The sequence below is a fragment of the Haliotis rufescens genome, unplaced genomic scaffold (genome assembly GCF_023055435.1).
Source record: "Haliotis rufescens isolate VD_foot unplaced genomic scaffold, xgHalRufe1.0.p SCAF_14, whole genome shotgun sequence".
NCBI lineage: Eukaryota > Metazoa > Mollusca > Gastropoda > Lepetellida > Haliotidae > Haliotis > Haliotis rufescens.
In genome coordinates this window covers 12,660,180-12,666,179 of record NW_025963824.1, presented here as the reverse complement: position 1 = coordinate 12,666,179, position 6,000 = coordinate 12,660,180, and the positions used below count along the sequence as shown (strand labels likewise).

At 40.0% G+C, this 6,000-nt stretch overlaps 1 protein-coding gene across 1 annotated transcript in view; it reads left to right on the top strand.

Moving 5' to 3' along the window:
* The first annotated feature begins 2,923 nt into the window (after positions 1-2,923).
* The window catches only part of LOC124115228 (atrial natriuretic peptide receptor 1-like), a 371,546-nt gene continuing 368,469 nt past the window's right edge, over positions 2,924-6,000 (top strand). The window contains exon 1 of the mRNA XM_048395753.1: positions 2,924-3,632. The gene's annotated coding sequence lies outside the window, so the exon portion shown is untranslated. The remainder of the gene's footprint in view (positions 3,633-6,000) is intronic.

Sequence of the window (6,000 nt, the reverse complement as noted above, 5' to 3'; positions counted from 1 at the left end):
CATTAAGCTAGCACTACTCTGGGATGGTATTACATTTCACAAGATTCACTAAGTGACAAGATTGGAAGTTTAAGTGGTGCCAAGAGATCACCACAATACGGTATGCTAGTGCGCATGGGAGAAGCTATCAACGTGGATTGCGGTCTGTGCGCTGTGGATACAGAAATTCCCTTTAGACTCTCTTTTCTCTTTCAGTGCCCACTCGAAACAGGTAGGCAGCTTTCGTATGGTCAATAAAAAGTTCAGGCCATCGGGGATATTGCCTTGAGATTATATTGAAGCTGCGTTCAAATGTGATAGCCGATGGAATGTCTGACCAATGAGTCTGACTACGAATACCAGGAGCCGGGAACTCTTTGGGGATTTGTGCATCAGCATGGCATTCCCTCTCCGCCGCTAACTCTGTTATAGTCTTGACAAAAGAAAGCATTGTTTATATGCTATCAGTGACAGATGCCCTCAGTGGACACGACTTAACAGACAGTTCGTGACAAAATTGCAAAGGTGATATTGGCAGTGTTATAAGATGTTTCTGAGATAATCGTTTTAGTATTTCTCAAAAGGAATACATTTGGTCTTTGTTTGGTTGGTTTTTGCGAGAGAAGAACTATGCCTGTGAATATCCAATGCATATGTCATCTTAGCTCGATACTCAGGGCATCTCGGACCATTTCGTAGTTACTGACAATAAAGACGACATCGCACTGTGGTAAATGATAACTGCCTTCGAGAATCTGGTTGATGGTAGAGGTTGGAAACAGAGCTCGTGACGGCAGAGAGCAAAAGCAAAAAAAGGATTTCAAAGGTAGGAACTAGATGGACTGCTACACGTTTTCTCAGCACAAAAAAAACAATAATTACTCTTCCTCTGAACCCCCGCCCCCCCCCCCCCCCCCCTACACACACACACACACACACACACACACGCACACACACACACACACACACGTGAATGCACATCGCTCTTGAAGTGCAATAATCTTGAACGCGACGTTAACCCCCATTTCACCTCACCTACATCTAGATCATTCTCCAGTCTTTTAAGTGTAACTTGACTGTCTTTAATTATTTTCACTGCTTTTCGTTCCACGTGATTATAGTGTCCCAGATATCAGAGTAAATGTGTGCCTCACTTACTAACTCCCAGGATATTTAACTATCAAATTGTCACTCCCACAGTTTACCTCGACAACACGTATGGGATATTCACACCAATACGTGTGAAGACAATTGTAGCTGTCCGTTCTATGACACTCATGATCCCACTCACACAAACCGCCTCTGTATAATCTGTTCTGTTCAGTGGTATACAGTTCCGCCCTTTGGTAAGTGTAATCGATTCAAACCTGACTTTTTATATTACCTTTTAAACAAAGAAATGATTAGTCTTTACACAAGCACGAATAAGGACTAGAAAACACAGTTTAAGTACATACAACATACTCTATGTTGTCACTTACCGTAAATATTATCCCTTGCATATGGTTCAAATCTTCCTGTACTAGTTAACAGTATAGTAACAATATATCTCACTAAAATAGTATTGTTATTTTATATAACCTTTTGCAGAGACAACGAGTACATACACCTATCATTTCGAAGACAATGTCATTATAACCACACACGCGTCTCTTGCCAGCAACGTTCTCAATTCCACTTTGTCAGTGTCATTTTACAAACATCTGTCAGCAGGACACGCTTGGAAGGAATGGTCAGTGTGCCAACAAATTAACTATCTTGATTCCCTCCCACAGATCGGCACCGACCACACTCCTCCCAGTATGTATTGATCAGAGTGATGTAGTGTGTGGCTTGTTGGATTGTTAAGTGAATCGTGATGGCAATCACTATCAGAGTGACATGTAGCTGACAAGGCGATCGCATTCATTGCATTGAATTTATTAAATGCTGGATATCATAAGGACGTTTATGGATCAGTGGCGTGTCGTTCCGCAGTAAAGAGCAACGGTTGTGTTTTCTTTCCGTGAGGTACATTCATCAATGTGCTGACATATTGATTGGATACTATTTCTCCACTACCCATCTCCCGGTCAACCGCTTGGACATTGTGATAAGTACCACAGTGGCACTTGTGTCTCCAAGTACAAACAGCACCCGAGGGTTTAAAGGAGGACGAGTTGCTGTCACATAGCTCTTTAGTGCTCTTGACAGTAATCAAAAGGCACCGAAAGACAGTTCAACCTTGTGTGATGATATATACGTTTTATAATTAACTTCAATTGCTTCTTTGGATTATTGAAAATATTGAAAAACAAGAGACTGATTTACAATTCATACAACAGCTCTCATTGGAATCGCAACTTCGTCAGGATGTATTGTCGCTGTGTGACATGGTCATGAAGAATTAACCTTAACGTCATATCTGTACAATTGAATGCACTAGATGCATGCATTTTTAAAATATAGTGCATGCTCACAACTGACTATGGCTGTTGAATGTTAACAGTGCGTAGCATTGCAAGCCTGGCGTGATGAGATAGAGTTACACACACACATCAGAAGATTTGTATGCATATGAAGGACAAGAGGACGGGCGTTTCATTCTATAGAGGAATAGCCATATTGTACTGTAAGGAAAGGACGCGTTACCAAGTTGACCAACTCAAGGATATATTCTGTTTCTTATACATATTGAACTAATCCCTTATTCTCGTCACGGTTTCAAGAAGCTCTGATGATCATTGACACAGCTGACTTTTGTCCCAGGGAATGGCTTATGACCTGTGTCTACCATGTGAAACAATGATATGAAGGGATATTTTGAGTTAAAATAGTGAATGAACTGCACGCTTGTTATTCAAACCGAAATTCAGGTGCTGTTCTAAAATAACAGCAATTGTTTAAGTGTGTCATATTCAGAGAAAGGATATAATTAACTATTGAAATGATCTTCATATGGCCAAATGAACGTTTATCGTGTCTTGATGAAGCGATCAATCTTCTTAATTGCGAGATCAGAGCGAATGTTTTCTCCGCTAGAGAACAGGGGAGCTCGTCCCGCTTGTCTTTGACAAACGTATCACGTGTTTGTATCGTAAAATAGGAACATTTCCCCCGGCAGTTCAACAATATCATGACAAAAAAATCAAATGTGTGCATGGCGAGGAACGACTACATTAACATTTCCAAACCACGGCTGTTTCACATATGTTCCTTGTTGAGTTAAAACCACACCACTGGATAAACATGATCAGTTGGTAGACTCCCATCGCATATACATGGCATGTTCTAGCGAGATTAACCATTCACCGTGACAGGATATATTAGTTATCGATATACACGCGATATAAGCGTGTCATTTCTAAACGATCCGGATGATGCGATAAAGATTGGCGCTTAATGTAGAGCTACATGTTATTCCTGCAACGTGCCATCTGTCAACTTCGTGAGCTGGAACGGACCACCAGAGACCGTAACGGCTTCATCGGCGGTGACTAGACCCGTGATAAGCAGCGAGTGGTATAATTCTATGATACTTCAACTGCAGCACGTGTCCCGTTATACAGTTCTGGGATAAATCTATGAACGCCAGTCTTATGTTAAGGATTGTACGAGCGTTACAGCTTCCTGATTACAGTGCTGAACTCCAAACGGATTCCGTCATCGTGAAGGTGGGTTATTTGCTAAGTTGGTCTTTTTATATTTTCTAAACAAAAATAATCTTGCTGATATTTTATTGATTCCTTATACTATTACTTTCATTTAGTTAATTCACTTTAACAAATAATTGCAAAGTAACAAAATGTAGTTTCATGATCCTCTTTGTTCAAGTAGAAAACTTTCAATTAATTAATCAATAAATTCTCACGGAGTATATAACCTTTGTTAAACCAGGGAGGATTTTAAGGTTTTAGTCAATTAGATTTCCTCAAATTGTCATAAATATGTGAAAATGGCGATTGTGTTCATACGTAAGCGTACGGGTAACTTAATAGGGCTAAATAGAAGCGGATACTAAAATTTTCAGATCCGTTATGAACCAATAACAATAACCCTGGGTTCTTGGTAAACTCGGTGTAATTCTAAAGAGATGCACGCATGCCTGGTGAGTCACTAATACGTTCCAATAACGCAGCGCCCTTAATGAAGGCAATGAGATAAAGGTTGTAGCCACTGAACTATGCGAACACCTGGTGTCATCACTGATTGTCAATTAGCCACTCGAAGAAAGACAAGTTCTATGGATGAACAACTTCTTTATTACAATTAGTGCGACGTTTCGGTGTAGATCCTAACACCTTTATCAAGCAGCTTGTCTTTTTTCATCACTCCAACTTCTAAATGCCACTGAAAGAAATTATCCACTCATATAAGTTCCACCACTCTTTTGCCCATCACGCCCAATGGTATATGTTTGGGCGGATACTAGCATTCGAGACTAGCATTCCAACGATCGATCTTCCGTTGTTTAATTTGTTGCTTTTTTTGTTAATGTGATGTTGTGTTTCTGTTTATGATTATTGCTTTTAATAATCTAAAGTGAAGTTAGTTGAATATTTGTTGTATTTCTTGCCTAATAAGTCATCTGTTGGTATTATGTTTGTAAGAATGCTGCTGAATTAATTCCAATTCTAAAAAGTATCATAATTATAAAAGTAGTGACTGATTAGCTCCAGACCTTTGAAACATTATCGATAATCTTGTAGCAATGAAGAAAATAGTATTTGATACACAGTGTCCCTGTTATGGGATCTCCTCCAGTGTTAAAATGTATGGTTCGATTTCCCAAAGGTTCAGTAATCACGGATGGCACCAATAGTTTGAGCATAATTCGCTGCGCAAAGTTGCATTCTTGATCGTGTAAGGATCGTGTTTTAAATCCCAGGTGGACATCGATTATGAAGCTTGGTCTCTAAGACCAAACAAGAAATGGCTATTCGATGTGTAAAGTTGCCTTCGTGGCCGCCTGAAGATTTGATGTTCCTTGGTTCGAATCCCAGGTTGGCATCGATTATGAAGCTTGGTCTCATAGGTATCATACTGACTGCGTCATGTGGTATACCAGCTTTATGTAGATTCACTGAACGTCTAGAGTTGGGAATACTATCAGGGTGATCAGGTTCCATTGGTCGTATGCTCGAAAGCAATTTGATAATCGATTATGATCCTTTGTTAATATTTCATGTTGACCAGTTTCCATCCATCATAAAACTACCGGGGGCGGTCGGGTAGCCTAGTGGTTAAAGCGTTCGCTCGTCACGCCGAAAACGAGGGTTCGAATCCCGACATGGGTACAATGTGTGAAGACAGTTTCTGGCGTCCCCCGCCGTGATGTTGCTGGAATATTGCTAAAAGCGGCGTAAAACCAAACTCACTCACTCACTCACTCATAAAACTACCGGGCAAAAAATATACATGGTGATGGTGGCTAAAAATGAAACAAACAAGAAATGTTTTTTCGATGTGGTTGTTGGTTGGTTGGTTTATTTTGGTTTGTTGTTTTACGCCGCACTCAGCAATATTCCAGCTATATTAAGGCGGTCTGTCAATAATCGACCCTGGACCAGACAATCCAGTGATAAATATCATGAGCATTGATCCACGCAGTTGGGATCGAGGACTAGCATCAACCAAGTCAGCGACCCTGACCACCCGATTCCGTTAGTCGCCTTTTACGACAAGTATAGTCACCTTTTACGGCAAGCATGGTTGCTGAAGACCTATTTTATCCCGGATCTTATGATAGTAGTGTTTTGGACCTTAAATTTCCAGTTTTTCGACGACTGTTTTCAGCATATTAACGTTTTGATAACGTTTGTAATTTTGTTGTAAAATCCTTTATTACCAGTGTATACCTTCTTTTGTTAAAACAAACTGTAAACAAGGCGGCATAATCACAATTCACCCATTCTGGTTTGTATTAAGACAATAATCTGTATGTAGAGTTAAACTATTTCAATTGAAATGTTCAGAACATATTCATGTGTGTGTGTGTGTGTGTGTGTGTGTGTGTGTGTGTGTGTGTGTGTGTTTGTGTTT